This window comes from Ranitomeya variabilis, chromosome 8 (assembly GCF_051348905.1).
Source record: "Ranitomeya variabilis isolate aRanVar5 chromosome 8, aRanVar5.hap1, whole genome shotgun sequence".
Classification (NCBI taxonomy): domain Eukaryota; kingdom Metazoa; phylum Chordata; class Amphibia; order Anura; family Dendrobatidae; genus Ranitomeya; species Ranitomeya variabilis.
This window is the reverse complement of record NC_135239.1, coordinates 18031592-18051861: the sequence shown is the minus strand read 5'-3', so window position 1 is coordinate 18051861 and position 20270 is coordinate 18031592. Positions and strand designations below refer to the sequence as shown.

Genomic DNA, 20270 nt, shown 5'->3' with positions numbered 1-20270 from the left:
GCAAATCACCTTCATGTTATGTAGAAGTTTCACTGAAAAATAACTATGGACCAAAAGACTTCTGGCATTTCCTACAATTGGCCATACATCGGTCCTAACACTCTAAACATATTCACCGCTGCAATATCACATAGTTGATAAGCTTGAATTGCCCCATATGAGAAAAAAAAAATTATTTCCTAACTCCAAGTATAGCAATCAGAATAAATCCATGGCTTTGCATCCCATCTTCAGAAATCCACTACTCAAAATTAATACTATTACACTCAAGAAAGGCATTTGTAGAGGATATTTCGCTCTGATAGAGAGCTCCATAATCTCACTACTCTTAAAGTAAAGAATCCCAGTATGTAATGATGGTGAAATCATACTTTTATCTAGGTGTAGAGGATGCCCCCACCAGGACCATTCCAATTTTCTAGCAACAAACGATTGTTCTTGAAAAATACATTAATTTATACAACCTATGTAAAACATGGTATAATTGATAACAGCATTGGAATAAGTCTACAGTTTTGTGTCTAAGACAATCACTTTGTTTGCAGTCAGAAAAGTGTACTCAAGAATTTGTGTTTGTCTCATTAAGACAGCGGTCTACGTCTTGTCTACAACAACTCTCAGCATGTTGGAGATTGCAGACTACTTTTAGTATTGGTGGATCATCTATGAGCATCACCTATGTTTTGTTTTCTCCTGAGGCCTAAGAGCTGTAGCTACAGGGTGGTGCACCGGGTTCAAGCTCGTTCTGTACCTAATGCCACCTCTGTTTTTAAAGGGACTCTGTCACCTGAATTTGGAGGGAACAATTTTCAGCCATAGGGGCGGGGTTTTCGGGTGTTTGATTCACCCTTACCCGCTGGCTGCATGCTGGCTACAATATTGGATTGAAGTTCATTCTCTGTCCTCCGTAGTACATGCCTGCACAAGGCAATCTTGCCTTACGCAGGCGTGTACTATGGACGACAGAGAAATTGTTCCCTCCAAATTCAGGTGACAGAGTCCCTTTAAGAAAACAGCAATGTTGTGATTTGCATTACTACCCATAAACTACAAGATATACACCTCTGAGAAAACCACTAAAATGTCAAAAATCACAAGCAAATACAAGTCCTTCAGTCATCCTCTTCTATAACATTTTTAAATATTATATTAAACCATTATAAAGTTATTATCTGTTTATTTATTCTCACTTGATAACTCGTAAAGGCCGCAATTACAGCTCGAGTAGGGATTACTATATCATTATCCTCAGAGGAAACCTGTCACATTTAACACGGTGTCCAACATACGGCAGGTGGAGCTGTGCAGATAAATGTTTGGCTCTGTAGGAAAAGCTTCAGAATAACTTTTATTTTATTCACTTAAATTCCGCAGCTGGTCCTGAGCTTATGAGTTATAATAAGCTATCAGCTTATTATAAGTTAGACTGCTTTCTGGACTTCTAAACTCAAATTTAGTAAAGATTTAAATAAAGAAAAAGCAAGATAGACTAATTTATGCAAGTGTGAAACTCGCACCTTGCTCAGATTGCAATATATATGTATATATAATTAGCATAGGTGAGGAATCCCGACGTTGGGCTGGAAATTGCGACCAGAGTATGGTTTGTGTTTCACATTTGTGTGCAACCAGCTGTGTACTAATTTTTTTCCTCCATACTATATATCATTCTGCTTGTCTCTTCCTGCTGTCCGCAACTGCCTAGTTGCAATTTAAAGACATCATCCTGGACCATTTTATTTATTTTTTCACTATGGACCAAAAAAAACTATCAGGCAGGTAGTTGCTAACAGAGGGAACTACCTCCCTGCTCCACATCAACAGAGCAGCTCTTCTTCTTCCGGGCTGCTCTGTTGACAGGGATGTGACTGATGGCGTCATGCTGATTGACAGCCGGCTTCCAGCAATTAGGCAATGGGGAGCCGCCTGTCTATCAGCATGATGTCAGCAGTCATTCCGCCTCAACAGAACAGAATGGATGAGAATCTGCAGCTTTGTCGACATGGCGTCAGCAGAAGGCACTGATTCGCCAACAGGAGTGGTCTATTAAGGCTCTGTGCCAGCAGAGATCCACGCTGGGCACAACAGGCAGGTAGGTAACAATTACCTGCCTGTTAGTTCTTCAGTGCATAGTGGAAAAATGTTATATTCTTGGATGACCCCTTTAATAGGTGAGTGGGTGATAGTGATATTTCAGTGCACCTCTAGGACGTCTTGTTTGTCCAGGAGCGAAGCTTGGTGACAATCTCTGCGGAAACTATAATGGAGCCATGTTGATTGTTACCCAAGTTGAATACAATTTTTTTTTTCCAATCTGTAGAGAAGGACATCTCAAGGTTTTTTCAGTACGATGTTATCGATACAGGTGGACTTGTGTTTTATGTCTCCATACTGTGATATTTTTATTTTTTCCAGTTTTTTTTACTATTCTATGTAATATTGTCAAGATGTCGGGTTCCACTTTTTATGCAAAACTGAAAGTTGAAAAAAATACACCCCCCCAAAAAAACACTGAAGTTAAAACCACAATTAATGATTATACGGTCTGTAAACTGTAATGAGCTTCTGAACAAACATTTGCTTGTCGTCTTTACCTGGAATGTGAATTCTTCTCCTGTGATTTGTTAATGGCCGGTTCAATATTTAGGTTTGTAGATATTCTCTGTGTTCTGAGAGCCAGTGATAGAGTGACTTATCATAGTACTTTAATTTTCACCCAGCTTAGACTTGTTGCCCGGTCTCATAGCTTTAGCATTGTGTAATAAAGTTTCAATTTCAACTCCTAACTAAAAAATGATTTTGTCATCTCAAAAAAAAAAAAAAAAAGATAGCGACATAACTGTTTAACATTTTTCAAAAGATTTATTTTCATGCTTGTTTGTGGTTTAAAGCGATTAAACATGCATTTTTTCTTATGAAAGAGCTTTTTGTATTATTACGATGTGGATCGTTCGGTGGTAATTTTTTTTCCAATGGTTAAAGTAGATGCAAAGCTTACCTGTTATTTCCATTCGTGTTATCAGCAGATCCATTATCCATGGATCCACGCAGCTATGCTTGGCGACTCCTAGTTCATCTCATTGTCTTAGGTTACCAGCCTGTTCCTGCTAAAAAGACATATGCAAATCCTGAATCAAAAATGGAAAGTGCAGACATAAGGAGGACTGATGAGATCTACTGTAAAAGAACAGGGCATCTAATACATGCAATTATTGCAACAACGTACAGTCAATGTCATATAAAAAGACGAAAGTAACATCAACATTTATGTACATGTATAAAATTCTTGTACTGAATGTTCTAGGTTAATCAGCCCTCAGGATCAGAATGTTTGGGCAGATTAGCTCATGCATTATAGTCTTTAACTCCCAGATGGACGGAGGTATTTTATCAACAGTACTATGTAAAAGCAAGTCTATGGGTGCGAGTGAAACATCACACAGCACTCTGATATCACCCGAGTGGAGTGCTATATACGCCAGCAGCGGCAGCAGAGGAGATAGAGAAATTATTTACTCTGTCTCCTCTGCAGCTGTGCTCCGATTCTGTCATGCGAGAGGATCGAACCACAGTAGCATAACACTCGGCTTCTGCTCGCAACAGAGCCGTAGTCGAGGGTCATTAGCATATTGCATCAGATGCTATACGCTAAAGTCCCCGTCACACTAAGCGAGGTCGCTAGCGAGATCGCTGCTGAGTCACAAGTTTTGTGACGCAACAGCGACCTCAGTAGCGATCTCGCTATGTTTGACACGTAGCAGCGACCAGGCCCCTGCTGTGAGATCGCTGGTCGTGTCGGAATGGCCTGGACCTTTTTTTGATCGTTGAGGTCCCGCTGGGTAGCACACATCGCTGTGTTTGACACCTTACCAACGACCTTGTTGACGACTCAGACGACACAGGACGTCCCTCATCGAGGTCTGAATCGTCATAATAGCTGCCATGTGACAGGGTCACAACGACCAACGACATCGTTGTACAGGTCGCCGCATCGCTGCTGCGTCGTTGGGAAGATCTCACTGTTTGACATCTCACCAGCGACCACATAGCGACGCAGCAACGATCCCTGAAGGTCGTATTGTTGTCGGGATCGCTTTAGCGTCGCTAAGTGTGACGGGGCCTTTATGTGACACCAGCCATAGAGGAAGACAATGTGAAAGTCAAGCGGATGAACCGATCTTACAAATTTGTTAAGGGAATACTAGAATTATAGTACAGACTGATGTTGAATGAGAGGAAACATCCATGGTAGACTCTATAAGAATGTAGAAGAAAGCGTGTGAGTCCTACATTCTCCACCCACTGATAAAGAATGCTTGTGAGTTCTACTTCCTCCATTCCATCATAGATAAAGCCTGTAAGCCTGTGAGTTCTAGTTCCTGACCCACATACAAAGAAAGCCTGAGTCCTACTTCCCCCACCCACTCATGGAGAAAGGCTGTGAGTCCGACTACAACCTCCATCTCAGAGAACGCCTGTGAGCTCAACTTCCACCACCCACTCAGTGAAAGCCTGTGAGTTGCACTTTCGCCACTTACAGAGAAAGTAACTGAGTCCTATTTCCACCACCCTCTTATAGAAAGCCTGTGAGTCCAGTTTCCACCACTCAGAAAGCCTGCGAGTCCTAGTTCCACCAACCACTTAGAAAAAAAGCCTAAGGCCTACTTTCACCATCCACTCATAGAAATAGCCTGAGTCCTACTTCCCTTACCAACTCACAAAGCCTGTGAGTTCTACTTCCACAACCCACTTAGAGAAAGCCTGGAGTCCAATTTTCCCCACCAAACTCATAGAAAAAGCCTGTGATTCCTACTTCCCCCTCATAGAGAAAGCCTGAGTCCTGCTTCATCCATCTATGAGTGGGTTGGGTTCACAGAGTGAGTGGGAGAATCAGGACTCACGGGCTTTCTTTATGAGTGGATGAGGGGAAGTAGAACTCACCGGCAATTTCTATGGTCTATGAGTGGGTGTGGAAAGTAGGACACAGTGTTTTTCTATGAGTGGCTGGGGGAAGTAGGACTTGGAGGATTTCACCATGAATAGGTGGTGGAAGCAGGACTCCCAGGTTTTCTCTATGAGTGTACAGGGGAAGCAAGATGCTCAGGCTATATTTATGAGAAGATGTGAGAAGATAAGAGACGTAGGACTCAGGTTCTCCCTATGAATGGGCAGGGAAGCAGGACTCGTAAGCTTTCTCTATGTGTAAGTGTGGTGATGCAGAATTTCTCTACGTGTGCGTGGAGTAAGCAAGACTCACAGACTTTCCTCGTGTATCCATACAGAATTAAGGGGGTTTTCCAGGCAGAAAATTTTGTTGGCTTATCGTAAGGATAACTCTTTTTAGCCACAAAAATCATAATTGGAAAGTAAAGAGGGATAACTTGATCCAATCCATAAGATAGGTAATCAATATGAGATTGGTGGGGGTTAGATTGTGGCATCATTGTATGTCATATAAGATTGGTGGGGATTAGACACTTGGTACCCCCACTGACTTCAAAACAGCTCTAGCAGCCACCAGATGTCAACACATTCAACGGAGCTGCTCGGTGCAGCTCCATTTAATATGTAGCAGCCGCCGCCAGGTACTGCAGCAAGGCTCCTATGCTCTTGATTCTTGTGACTCTGTTTTCAGTAAATCGGACCCTTGAAGATCTAATGTTAATGTCCCAACCTATAGATAGCTCATTAATAATTTGCGCCTGGACAACCCCTTTAATTTAGTTTTACATGAAAATACAAAATCAAATCATATAAACTTTACATCCAAGAGCTCAGCGTCTTCTCGTCTATTCTATGCTCCTCTTTGATAGGAGACCTGACAGATCACAAACTTCTTCCCACATACTTATAAACATGCCATTTTCATCACTTGAATCTACATGTAAGCAACCGTAATAATATCATAAGTTTGGAAAATCAGCTTTGCATGCGACAAATAATCCCTGCAGAGTTTAATTAAAAGCTAATCAGATAAGAAAAAGTGTTGAGGGAAATTAAGAGTACTTTCTCATGGCAACAATGCAGATCCGCCTAAAGTAATAATCTTACCAACTACAATGCAGAGCAGCGGTTTGCATCCTGTGGCTCTATAGCTGTTGCGAAACTACAACAGCCATCATGTGTTGAAAGCCACAAGCATCTTCTATAATGCAAGAGTTTTAATATGAAAGTATAGTAGCGCCACTGTGCCAGAATAAAGAGACTCTGAATTTCATCAGATAGTCCTGGATTAAAAAAAAAGTAAAACTAGCAATGTTAATGAGACATATTTTGGGCTCGGTGTAGCATAATGTTGGCTCTATGAAACAAGTATTATAGGGCATCCTATCTACCAGGTAATCACGCAGAATAGCTGCTATGAGCATCAACAACTAGTAGGGCCCATCTCAACAAAAAGGTAAGATACAGCCAGTAGGGAACCATGGATAATAGGGAGATGGACAATTGAAAGAGTATGTGCACACATTCAGGTTTTTTCGCGTTTTTTCGCGATAAAAATGCAATAAAAACTCATTAAAAACGCATACATTATACATCCTATCATTTAGAATGCATTCTGCATGTTTTGTGCACATGGTGCGTTTTTTGCCATGACAAAAACGCATCGCGGTAAAAAAAAGCAGCATGTTCACTAATTTTGCGGATTTTCCGCGTTTTTCCCGCAATTCTATGCATTTGGAAAAAACGCATAAAAACACATGAAAAAACGCGAAAAAAACGCCTGCAGATTTCTGGCAGAAATGTCCGTTTTTTGTCAGGAAAATTTCTGCTAGAAATCCTGACGTGTGCACATAGCCAAAGGGTCCCTATAGATTGTTGCTACACTCCCTCCTATTTGCTTTATAACTACGACATATCACTATATGCAGAGGCGTAGCTAGGGTTTTGGTTCAGTGGGGGCCAAATTTCTGAGCGAGCCCCTAACCTTGATTACATCTGGGTGACGCAACTTAAAAATGGAGGTGAACCTCAGCAGATGACTGCGCTGTAATTGAAGATAATCTCTATATAACGACCAACATGGATATTACCGCTTTATGGTCAGTGGTAGATACCAGCACTACAATTACTGAAAATGATTTACCACTGACGTTCTTTCTGATGGTATCGTTCATTTTTCCCGTCTTTTCCATCTGGCCCAGACCAACATGACAACTTCTTCCAGCCAGGACTCGTCTGCAGAGAATACAACAAAGACACGTTTCACTTCTCATATTCCAGCCATCACCATCTATTCCCAACCTGCACAAACCCCTCATCCTGCTGATATCCCAATACTGAGCCGCTGCTGCCGTATGTGTCCTTATTACTGCACCTGCTGTGTGGTTCTCTGTGCCTTCTAAATTCTAAAGCAACTCTCTATAATATAGAAATGCAGGGTGCAAGTGCCCTAGAAAACAGTGCCCATATTTTGCCCTCTAGAAAGTAATAATTCCCTATGGGCCCCTGTGATAGTCACAGTAACCTGAGTTCCCCTATAACAGTAAGTGCCCACTTTACATTTACTAATGTCCTGAGTCTCCCCCTGTACAGCTCCAATAATGAGTATAATCCCCCCTCGCTGTATAGTACCAACCACACAGTATACTGACCCCTTAGTAGCCTCCAAACTGTATGATGGCCCCTTCACTGTAATCCCCATACTGTACGATGGCCCCCTCACTAATCTCCACACTGTATGATGCCCCCTAGATAGCCTCCATATAGTATAATGCATCAGATAGTCCTAAATGTAGTATAATGCACTCCCCATAAGCCTCCATATAGTATAATGCACTCCCCATAGGCCTACTATATATTGTATATAGGCGTCTGTGGGAGAGAAGGGGGGATGGAAAAGTTGGAGCTTGACACGCTGAGACATATATAATAAGCCGTTGCAAATGAATATAGCTGGTGGGTGCCGTACCTGCTGGCGAAAGGCACCCATAGGCAGACTCTATAGCACAAGGCAGCACCCATAGGCAGACTCTGTAGTATAAGGCAGCACCCCCATAGGCAGACCCGGTAGTATAAGGCAGCACCCCCATAGGCAGACCCTGTAGTATAAGACAGAACCCCCATAGGCAGACCCTGTAGTATAAGGCAGCACCCCACAGGCAGACCCTGTAGTATAAGACAGCACCCCCATAGGCAGACCCTGTAATATAAGACAGCACCCCCATAGGCAGACCCTGTAGTATAAGGCAGCACCCCTATAGACAGATCCATGTAGTATAAGGCAGCACCCCCATAGGCAGACCCTGTAGTATAAGGCAGCACCCCCATAGGCTGACCCTGTAGTATAAGGCAGAACCCCAATAGGCTGACCCTGTAGTATAAAGCAGCATCCCACAGGCAGACCCTGTAGTATAAGACAGCACACCCATAGGCAGACCCTGTAGTATAAGGCGGCCTCCATAAAAATAAATACCTCTCTTCCTCCTGCTTCTTCCATTGCTCTGAGTGCCCGCTCATCTCCTGACAGCAGGCGCTGGTTAGTGATGACATTGCGCCCCTTGTCAGTGTCTGCGTCGGTGACGTCAAACGCTGAGAGGGGGATGATGGGAGGAGCGTAGCGCTCCTTCCATCAATGCGATCAGCTGTTTCGGCTAAATGCGGACCTTGTGATGACGGGCAGGGGGTCCACTGCTGGCACCAGGGCCCCCCGCCTGCTCAGGGGCCCCATAGCGGCTGGGCGGCAGAGTAGGGAGATCGATTCTCCCTGCTCTGCCGCACAATGTAACTGTATCAACCCGCGCAGCGCGCCGATACAGTTACAGTAGCGTAGCTTCGGGTGGGCCCCCTCAGAGCGCAGGGCCCTGGGCGACCGCCGCCTCTGCCCACCCGAAGGCTACGCTACTGACTGTATTTAACCTACTGCACTTTACCTTTGTTGTGTGATATCACTGTGTGCCTCTACATTTTTTATTATGTGACATCACTGTGTGCATTTTCAGCGCACCATGAGATTATTGTGCATATATTCTTTGCATCATTACATCACTATGTGCATTATCCCTATACTGTGACACCACTGCACTTCCTTATTCTCCTGAGACATCACTGTGGGTCTTTGCATTTTTATCATATTTGTGATATTACTGCACATTGTGAAGGCTGTGACATCACTGTGTGTATTATCTCTGTATTGTTCCATTACTGCGATTGATTTTGTGCTATGACATCACTGTTTGCATTATTGCTGTAAGGTCTGATTTTAAAAGGTGATTACCATCTTAGCAAGTTATCCAAAGGACAAGTGATAATTTGCTCATCAGTGGGTGTCTCTACCACACGCCAATCCCAAAAACATGGATTTGAAGTGCCAAACAATGGTGTTTGAAAAAAAACACCAACCGCCATATAGCTACAACACATCGGAACTGCTATGGGCAGCAAAATATCATGGTACAGTGGATTTTTTTATATGCGCTGCTTTGTTTAACACAATGCAAATTATCTCAGGAAAAAATGGTTTAATGTCAACGAGTTTCACAGTCCATTTAATTTTATCTGTGGTTGTCCTGAAAAAGGAGTCAGATGGATTCTGAAAAGTGTTGAAATTAAACAACTTTTTCCTAATATTATTTGCATTGTGTTAAATCAGCAGCACATATCAAAAATCCACTATGCCCTGATATCTCTCCGAAAACACTTGTGGATATTGCAGCAGCTGACATTTTCACGTTATCGGTTGTTGTTAGTGATGAGCGAATATACTCGTTACTCGAGATTTCCCGAGCACGCTCGGGGGTCTACCGACTATTTTTTAGTGCTCGGAGAGTTAGCTTTCTTCACCGCAGCTGAATGATTTCCATCTATTAGCCAGCATAAGTACATGTGGGGGTTGCCTGGTTGCTAGGGAATCCCCACATGTAATCAAGCTGGCTAAGGGTACCGTCACATAGTGGCATTTTCATCTCTACGACGGCACGATTCGTGACGTTCTAGCGATATAGTTACGATCTCGCAGTGTCTGACACGCTACTGCGATCAGGGACCCAGCTGAGAATCGTACGTCGTAGCAGATCGTTTGAAACTTTCTTTCGTCGTCTAGTGTCCCGCTGTGGCGGCATGATTGCATCGTGTGACACAGGTTGTATACGATGTGCGCACAGTAACCAACGGCTTCTACATCGCAAATACGTCATGAAATTATCGCTCCAGCGCCGTGTATTGCAACGTGTGACCGCAGTATACGACGCTGGAGCGATAATCATACGACGCTGCAACGTTACATATCGTGCCGTCGTAACGACCAAAGTGCCACTGTGAGACGGTACCCTAAGAGATGTAAATCATTCAGCTGAGGTGAGGAAAACTAAATCTCCGAGCACTAAAAAATACTCGGAGGTCACCCGAGCGTGCTCAGGAAATCTCAAGTAACGAGTATATTCGCTCATCACTAGTTGTTGTGTCTTACCCAACCCCTTCAGATGAGCTTATACCTTTGTTTCCTCACCAGTTTACTTGGATAAGACCTTATTGCGCTTTTGCATTTTTTTTATATAGCTATGGGAAGCAAATTAGCACCACAGTATGCCAACTTTTTCATGGCTAAACTGGAAAATGACTTCATGATCCTGCTCCATCAAACCCTTGACCTATTTCCGTTCCATTGATCATATCTTAATAATCTGGACTGAGCCTGTTGTGAATTTACTTTTTGCTCCCTCTAGTGGTTACTAGTTTTTTGACTCTGGTTTTTCTGTCATTCCTTTTATCCGCACCTGGGTCGTTAGTTAAGGGTGTTGCTATTTAAGCTCCCTGGACCTTCAGTTCAATGCCTGGCAACGTAGTTATCAGAGCTAGTCTGCTGTGCTCTTGTCTACTGATCCTGGTTCCAGTTATATCAGCTAAGTCCGCTTTTTGCTTTTTGCTATTTTGTTTTGGTTTTGTATTTTTGTCCAGCTTGTTCCAAATATATATCCTGACCTTTGCTGGAAGCTCTAGGGGGCTGGTGTTCTTCCCCCGGACCGTTAGACGGTTCGGGGGTTCTTGAATTTCCAGTGTGGATTTTGATAGGGTTTTTGTTGACCATATAAGTTACCTTTCTTTATTCTGCTATCAGTAAGCGGGCCTCTCTGTGCTAAACCTGGTTCATTTCTGTGTTTGTCATTTCCTCTTACCTCACCGTTATTATTTGTGGGGGGCTTCTATCCAGCTTTGGGGTCCCCTTCTCTGGAGGCAAGAAAGGTCTTTTGTTTTCCTCTACTAGGGGTAGCTAGATTCTCCGGCTGGAGCGTGTCATCTAGAATCAACGTAGGAATGATCCCCGGCTACTTCTAGTGTTGGCGTTAGGAGTAGATATATGGTCAACCCAGCTACCACTGCCCTATGAGCTGGATTTTTGTATTCTGCAGACTTCCACGTTCCTCTGAGACCCTCGCCATTGGGGTCATAACAGTTTGCCAGGCCAGTATTAAATGTTTAATGCATTGCAGAAGAGGGATTATAAGAAAGAAGATTCTGAGTTTTTTTTTTTTTTTTTTTTCTTCTTCCCCTTTACCTCAGAGTGGCTATGCTTGCTGCAGACATGAATGTCCAGACCTTGATTACAAGTGTGGACCAGCTGGCTACTCGTGTGCAGGGCATACAAGACTATGTTATCAGTAATCCTAGGTCAGAACCTAAAATACCGATTCCTGAACTGTTTTCCGGAGACAGGTTTAAGTTTAGGAATTTTGTGAATAATTGTAAATTGTTTTTGTCCCTGAGACCCTGTTCATCTGGAGACTCTGCTCAGCAAGTAAAAATTGTTATTTCGTTCTTACGGGGCGACCCTCAGGATTGGGCTTTTTCGCTGGCGCCAGGAGATCCGGCATTGGCTGATATTAATGCGTTTTTTCTGGCGCTCGGTTTACTTTATGAGGAACCCAATCTTGAGATTCAGGCAGAAAAGGCCTTGCTGGCTATGTCTCAGGGGCAGGACGAGGCTGAAGTGTACTGCCAAAAATTTCGGAAATGGTCCGTGCTGACACATTGGAACGAGTGTGCACTGGCCGCTAATTTTAGAAATGGCCTTTCTGAAGCCATTAAGAATGTTATGGTGGGTTTTCCCATTCCCACAGGTCTGAATGATACTATGGCACTGGCTATTCAAATTGACCGGCGGTTGCGGGAGCGCAAAACCGCAAATTCCCTCATGGTGTTGTCTGAACAGACACCTAATTCGGTGCAATGTGATAGAAAAATCGCAAATTCCCTCATGGTGTTGTCTGAACGGACACCTGATTTAATGCAATGTGATAGAATCCTGACTAGAAATGAGCGGAAAATTCATAGACGCCGGAATGGCTTGTGCTACTACTGTGGTGATTCTACACATATTATCTCAGCATGCTCTAAACGTATAGCTAAGGTTGTTAGTCCTGTCACCGTTGGTAATTTGCAACCTAAATTTATTCTGTCTGTAACTTTAATTTGCTCACTGTCGTCTTTTCCTGTCATGGCGTTTGTAGATTCAGGTGCTGCCCTGAGTCTTATGGATCTGTCATTTGCTAAGCACTGTGGTTTTACTCTTGAACCATTAGAAAATCCTATTCCTCTTAGGGGTATTGATGCTACGCCATTGGCAGCAAATAAACCGCAGTATTGGACACAGGTTACCATGTGCATGACTCCTGAACACCGCGAGGTGATACGTTTCCTGGTTTTACATAAAATGCATGATTTGGTTGTTTTAGGGCTGCCATGGTTACAGACCCATAATCCAGTCCTGGACTGGAAGGCTATGTCAGTCTCAAGTTGGGGCTGTCGTGGTATTCATGGGGATTCCCTGCCTGTGTCTATTGCTTCTTCTACGCCTTCGGAAGTTCCGGAGTATTTGTCTGATTATCAGGATGTCTTCAGTGAGTCTGAGTCCAGTGCACTGCCTCCTCATAGGGACTGTGACTGTGCTATAGATTTGATCCCAGGCAGTAAATTTCCTAAGGGAAGACTGTTTAATCTGTCGGTACCTGAACATACCGCTATGCGTTCATATATCAAGGAGTCTCTAGAGAAAGGACATATTCGTCCGTCTTCTTCCCCTCTTGGTGCGGGATTCTTTTTTGTGGCAAAAAAGGACGGATCTTTGAGACCTTGTATTGATTATCGGCTTTTAAATAAGATCACTGTCAAATTTCAGTATCCTTTACCGCTGTTGTCTGACTTGTTTGCCCGGATTAAAGGTGCCAAGTGGTTCACCAAGATAGATCTTCGTGGTGCGCACAACCTTGTGCGCATTAAGCAAGGTGATGAATGGAAAACCGCATTCAATACGCCCGAAGGTCATTTTGAGTACTTGGTGATGCCTTTTGGGCTCTCCAATGCGCCTTCAGTTTTTCAGTCCTTTATGCATGACATTTTCCGGAAGTATCTGGATAAATTTTTGATTGTTTATCTGGATGATATTTTGGTTTTTTCTGATAATTGGGATTCGCATGTGGAGCAGGTCAGGTTGGTCTTTAAAATTTTGCGTGAAAATTCTTTGTTTGTCAAGGGCTCAAAGTGTCTCTTTGGTGTACAGAAGGTTCCCTTTTTGGGGTTCATTTTTTCCCCTTCTGCTGTGGAGATGGACCCAGTCAAGGTCCGAGCTATTCTTGATTGGACTCAGCCCTCGTCAGTTAAGAGTCTACAGAAGTTCTTGGGTTTCGCTAACTTCTACCGTCGTTTTATCGCTAATTTTTCTAGCATTGTGAAACCTTTGACGGATATGACCAAGAAGGGCTCCGATGTAGCTAACTGGGCTCCTGCTGCCGTGGAGGCTTTCCAGGAGTTGAAACGCCGGTTTACTTCGGCGCCTGTTTTGTGCCAGCCCGATGTCTCACTTCCCTTTCAGGTTGAGGTGGATGCTTCAGAGATTGGAGCAGGGGCCGTTTTGTCGCAGAGAGGCCCTGGTTGCTCTGTTATGAAACCTTGTGCCTTTTTCTCTAGGAAGTTTTCGCCTGCCGAGCGAAATTATGATGTGGGCAATCGGGAGTTGTTGGCCATGAAATGGGCATTTGAGGAGTGGCGTCATTGGCTCGAGGGTGCTAAGCATCGTGTGGTGGTCTTGACTGATCACAAAAATCTGATGTATCTCGAGTCTGCTAAACGCCTTAATCCGAGACAGGCCCGCTGGTCATTGTTTTTCTCCCGCTTTGATTTTGTTGTCTCGTATTTACCAGGTTCAAAGAATGTGAAGGCCGATGCTCTTTCTAGGAGCTTTGTGCCTGATGCTCCTGGAGTCGCTGATCCTGTTGGTATTCTTAAAGATGGAGTTATCTTGTCAGCTATTTCTCCGGATCTGCGACGTGTGTTGCAGAGATTTCAGGCTGATAGGCCTGAGTCTTGTCCACCTGACAGACTGTTTGTCCCGGATAAGTGGACCAGCAGAGTCATTTCCGAGGTTCATTCCTCGGTGTTGGCAGGTCACCCGGGAATTTTTGGCACCAGAGATCTGGTGGCCAGGTCCTTTTGGTGGCCTTCCTTGTCAAGGGATGTGCGGTCATTTGTGCAGTCCTGTGGGACTTGTGCTCGAGCTAAGCCTTGCTGTTCTCGTGCCAGCGGTTTGCTCTTGCCCTTGCCTGTCCCGAAGAGACCTTGGACACATATCTCCATGGATTTCATTTCTGATCTTCCGCTATCCCAGGGCATGTCCGTTATCTGGGTGATATGTGATCGCTTCTCAAAGATGGTCCATTTGGTTCCTTTGCCTAAGCTGCCTTCCTCTTCCGATCTGGTTCCTGTGTTTTTCCAGAACGTGGTTCGTTTGCACGGCATCCCTGAGAATATTGTGTCAGACAGAGGATCCCAGTTCGTTTCCAGATTCTGGCGATCCTTTTGTAGTAGGATGGGCATTGATTTGTCGTTTTCGTCTGCTTTCCATCCTCAGACTAATGGACAGACGGAGCGAACCAATCAGACTTTGGAGGCTTATTTGAGGTGTTTTGTCTCTGCTGATCAGGACGATTGGGTGACATTCTTGCCGTTGGCTGAGTTTGCCCTTAATAATCGGGCTAGTTCCGCCACCTTGGTTTCGCCTTTTTTCTGCAACTCTGGTTTCCATCCTCGCTTTTCTTCGGGTCATGTGGAGCCTTCTGACTGTCCTGGGGTGGATTCTGTGGTGGATAGGTTGCAGCGGATCTGGAATCATGTGGTGGACAACTTGAAGTTGTCACAGGAGAGGGCTCAGCGCTTTGCCAACCGCCGCCGCGGTGTGGGTCCCCGACTACGCGTTGGGGATTTGGTATGGCTTTCTTCCCGCTTTGTTCCTATGAAGGTCTCCTCTCCCAAATTTAAACCTCGTTTTATTGGGCCTTACAAGATATTGGAAATCCTTAATCCTGTATCTTTTCGTCTGGATCTTCCTGTGTCGTTTGCTATTCACAATGTATTTCATAGGTCCTTGTTGCGGCGGTACATTGTGCCTATAGTTCCTTCTGCTGAGCCTCCTGCTCCGGTGTTGGTTGAGGGCGAGTTGGAGTACGTGGTGGAGAAGATCTTGGATTCTCGCCTCTCCAGGCGGAGGCTTCAGTACCTGGTCAAGTGGAAGGGCTATGGTCAGGAGGATAATTCCTGGGTGGTCGCCTCTGATGTTCATGCGGCCGATTTAGTTCGTGCCTTTCATGCCGCTCATCCTGATCGCCCTGGTGGTCGTGGTGAGGGTTCGGTGACCCCTCACTAAGGGGGGGGTACTGTTGTGAATTTACTTTTTGCTCCCTCTAGTGGTTACTAGTTTTTTGACTCTGGTTTTTCTGTCATTCCTTTTATCCGCACCTGGGTCGTTAGTTAAGGGTGTTGCTATTTAAGCTCCCTGGACCTTCAGTTCAATGCCTGGCAACGTAGTTATCAGAGCTAGTCTGCTGTGCTCTTGTCTACTGATCCTGGTTCCAGTTATATCAGCTAAGTCCGCTTTTTGCTTTTTGCTATTTTGTTTTGGTTTTGTATTTTTGTCCAGCTTGTTCCAAATATATATCCTGACCTTTGCTGGAAGCTCTAGGGGGCTGGTGTTCTTCCCCCGGACCGTTAGACGGTTCGGGGGTTCTTGAATTTCCAGTGTGGATTTTGATAGGGTTTTTGTTGACCATATAAGTTACCTTTCTTTATTCTGCTATCAGTAAGCGGGCCTCTCTGTGCTAAACCTGGTTCATTTCTGTGTTTGTCATTTCCTCTTACCTCACCGTTATTATTTGTGGGGGGCTTCTATCCAGCTTTGGGGTCCCCTTCTCTGGAGGCAAGAAAGGTCTTTTGTTTTCCTCTACTAGGGGTAGCTAGATTCTCCGGCTGGAGCGTGTCATCTAGAATCAACGTAGGAATGATCCCCGGCTACTTCTAGTGTTGGCGTTAGGAGTAGATATATGGTCAACCCAGCTACCACTGCCCTATGAGCTGGATTTTTGTATTCTGCAGACTTCCACGTTCCTCTGAGACCCTCGCCATTGGGGTCATAACAGAGCCTGAACAAGAACTTATATTTTTTTTCAACTGGCTAACACAGCACCAAAACCTTTCTTTTTTCTTTAAACAGTGGTGGAATACATATTACATAGTCGGCATCTATGTAAAACAGCCGTGGCTGGAGCTGAGCTCGGCTAGCTGCTGTTAATCATTTAGATGCTGCTCTCAATCTCGGTGCACACGCTTGCTGCAATTGCGAGACACTGATAGGTTACCATGGCAACTGGGAGCCCTTTGAAGGTCTTGTAGCTGCCATCTTGGTACTCCTGTAAATCTCAGCCTGTGCACTTTATTTTTCAAGGTGCAACCAAGCCCGGCACTTTTGGTCTTGTAAACTGGGGTGTCTTTTCACATGGGATCCATGGCAGCCCGCCTGATCTAATAGTATGGTGGTCACTAATAGGCTGTTAAACTAGGTACTGTGCATTACCTGTATGTGAACAGCGCCTTACACAAGCCTATTTTGTGCAATTGTACAGTAAGCAGGAACCCCCTCCATGAATTGGTAGGCAGTGAGTGGTTGTCTTATCAGTATTTTGCACCTGTGTTGCCGCTATCTTTACTACATGGGTTTGCTGCATCCTCAGAGTGCATTTGTTCGGAGACCTGGGCAGTTTAGCCATACCTCCCAACCGTCCCGGATCCCGCGGGACTGTCCTGATTTTGACAGCCAGCCCCGGGATCCCGGGCGGGACACTAATGTCCCGTGCCTAGGGCAGGGACAATGCAGGGGGCGGCACCTGAGTAGCTGAGGTTTGTGGCTGTTTTTTTTTTCTTATACATGCTGGATCTCCTCCCGACCGATCCCGCCCCCTGCCCCCCCCCCCCCCCCCCCCCCGCCCCCTGTGTGTGCGGCGCTGCCATGCTGGGGCAGAGAGCCAGCAGCGATCAAGATGAGAGGTCAGCGACTCACCTCCCTCCTGTGTGTGCACGGAGCTCTGGCTTCTCCTGCTCTTAGCTGCTATCCCGGCAGAGAAGGAGAGACGGGGGAGGTGCCGGGACAGTGCAGAGCTGTGAGCAGCCGGAGAAACTGAAGAGCTGCAGTGCACATGGACAGATCAGCCGCCCCTGCACCACAGAGGAGATTGTGTGTGTGTGATGTGTGTGTGTGTGTGTGTGTGTGTGTGAGATGTGTGATGCTGCATTTGTGTGTGTGTCATGTGTGTATGAGGTATCTGGTGTGTGTGATGGCTGGGTGTGTGTGTGTGATGGCTGGGTGTGTGTGTGTGTGATGGCTGGGTGTGTGTGTGTGTGTGATGGCTGGGTGTGTGTGTGTGATGGCTGGGTGTGTGTGTGTGATGGCTGAGTGTGTGTGTGTGTGTGATGGCTGGGTGTGTGTGTGTGTGATGGCTGGGTGTGTGTGTGTGTGATGGCTGGGTGTGTGTGTGTGTGTGATGGCTGGGTGTGTGTGATGGCTGCGTGTGTGTGTGTGTGTGTGTGTGATGGCTGCGTGTGTGTGTGTGTGATGGCTGCGTGTGTGTGTGATGGCTGCATGTGTGTGTGTGATGGCTGTGTGTGTGTGTGTGATGGCTGCATGTGTGTGTGATGGCTGCATGTGTGTGTGATGGCTGCGTGTGTGTGTGTGATGGCTGCGTGTGTGTGTGTGATGGCTGCGTGTGTGTGTGATGGCTGCGTGTGTGTGATGACTGCGTGTGTGTGTGATGGCTGCGTGTGTGTGTGTGATGGCTGCGTGTGTGTGTGTGATGACTGCGTGTGTGTGTGATGGCTGCGTGTGTGTGTGATGGCTGCATGTGTGATGCATTTGTGTCAAAGCTGCATGTGTTTGTGAGCTGCGTTTGTGATGCTGCGTGTGTATGTGTGATACTGTGTGTGTGATGCTGCATGTGTGTGAGCTGCGTGCCTGTATGTCATTATACAGTATGGAGAACTGTGGCCATAATTCAGTATGGAGCATCATGTGGGGTCATTATACAGTATGGAGCATCATGTGCAGTCATTATACAGTATGAAGCATCATGTGCGGTCATTATACAATATGGAGCATCATGTGCAGCCAGTATACAGTATGGAGCATCATGTGTGGTCATTATACAATATGGAGCATCATGTGCAGTCATTATACAGTATGGAGCATCATGTGCAGCCAGTATACAGTATGGAGCATCATGTGCGGTCATTATACAATATGGAGCATCATGTGCGGTCATTATACAGTATGGAACATCATGTGCGGTCATTATACAGTATGGAGCATCATGTGCGGCCATTATACAGTATGGAGCATCATGTGCAGTCATTATACAGTATGGAGCATCATGTGCGGTCATTATACAGTATGGAGCATCATGTGCGGCCAGTATACAGTATGGAGCATCATGTGCGGTCATTATACAGTATGGAGCATCATGTGCGGTCATTATACAATATGGAGCATCATGTGCGGTCATTATACAATATGGAGCATCATGTGTGGCCATTATACAGTATGGAGCATCATGTGTGTTCATTATACAGTATGGAGCATCATGTGCAGCCAGTATACAGTATGGAGCATCATGTGCGGTCATTATACAATATGGAGCATCATGTGCGGTCATTATACAGTATGGAGCATCATGTGCGTTCATTATACAGTATGGAGCATCTTGTGCGGCCATTATACAGTATGCATGCGGTCATACAGTATGGAGCATCATGTGCGGTCATTATACAGTATGGAGCATCATGTGCGGCCATTATACAGTATGGAGCATCATGTGCGGCCATTATACAGTATGCATGCGGTCATTATACAGTATGGAGCGTCATGTGTGTTCATTATACAGTATGGAGCCTCATGTGTGGTCATTATACAGTATGGAGCACTGTGTGGCCATATTTTTTTGTTTATAACTATTGTATATGAAACTGTGATCAGCAGTGCTAAATGGGTGTGCTTGGGACGTGGATATGGGTGTGACTAATTATGAATGGGTGTGGTCAGAGGCGTGGCCTAAAATTTGCGAAGCGCGCCGCAAACTTTGTCCCTCTTTCCCATCTTCAAAAGTTGGGAGGTATGGTTTAGCCTTCAAAGAAGACAGATTTTACCTATATACTGCCAAACTATGGTACTAAAGTATAGGGGACTAAAAATTGTAAAAAAAAAAATTGTTAAAAAAATAAATAAATAATTCTAATCATTATTTTTTTTCTCATTAAAATATATAAAAATAAACGTATTTGGTATTGTATGGAAACGTCCATACTATCAAAATCTAAAATTAACCCGTTAGGTAAACACGGTAAGGAGGAAAAAAAATAAATCGCTGTTGTTTTCCACTCGCACTTCTCTAAAAAAACACAATGAAAAATGATAGCTACATCGCATGTCGCCAAAATTGGTATCGATAAACTCATCAGCTCGCCGCGCAAAAATCAAATCGAAATGTTATCGCCGAAATCCCGAAATCGTAGCGATCTGAAGGATCGTGTTTCCAGGACATTCTTACCATACATTTCCCCCCCACCAAAAAAAAATACAAACAAAAATGTCCAAAAATAACAGGTTTTTTTTTTTTATTATTTTACCATTTTTGTGCCCTAAAATACTTACAAATGAAAAATGACAAATCTGCAGCCGAGAGGTCACAGAAAAAACATGGATGAGGTAACTGCACAAAGCAGCTGACTGCTCGACGTCACACAGCGCTGAGGAAAAGATGAACGTCCAATAGAAACGCACGTCTTTGTCAAGCCACTCCTATCTTCCAATCAAAAATCGTCATACTCTTCCTGACGCGTTCTTCTTGGCCAATCAGAACGTTCTCTCTCGTAATCTGCCCTCTCTCACTATGTTTTCACAGCAACTGAAGGGGAAAAAAAACTACAAAGAAGGAAGGCGGGAGATCAGACCGGCCAATCAG

The 20270-nt window shown here is 44.7% G+C and overlaps 1 long non-coding RNA gene across 1 annotated transcript in view; it reads right to left on the bottom strand.

The window, feature by feature from the left end:
• Window positions 1-20044, bottom strand: part of LOC143787669 (uncharacterized) — a 49823-nt gene extending 29779 nt beyond the window's left edge. Inside the window, exons 1-3 of the long non-coding RNA XR_013218428.1 lie at window positions 19961-20044; window positions 7088-7179; window positions 2999-3107 (exon numbers count right to left, since the gene is read on the bottom strand). This is a non-coding gene — a long non-coding RNA (uncharacterized LOC143787669). The remainder of the gene's footprint in view (window positions 1-2998; window positions 3108-7087; window positions 7180-19960) is intronic.
• Between the last annotated feature and the right edge of the window lie 226 nt (window positions 20045-20270).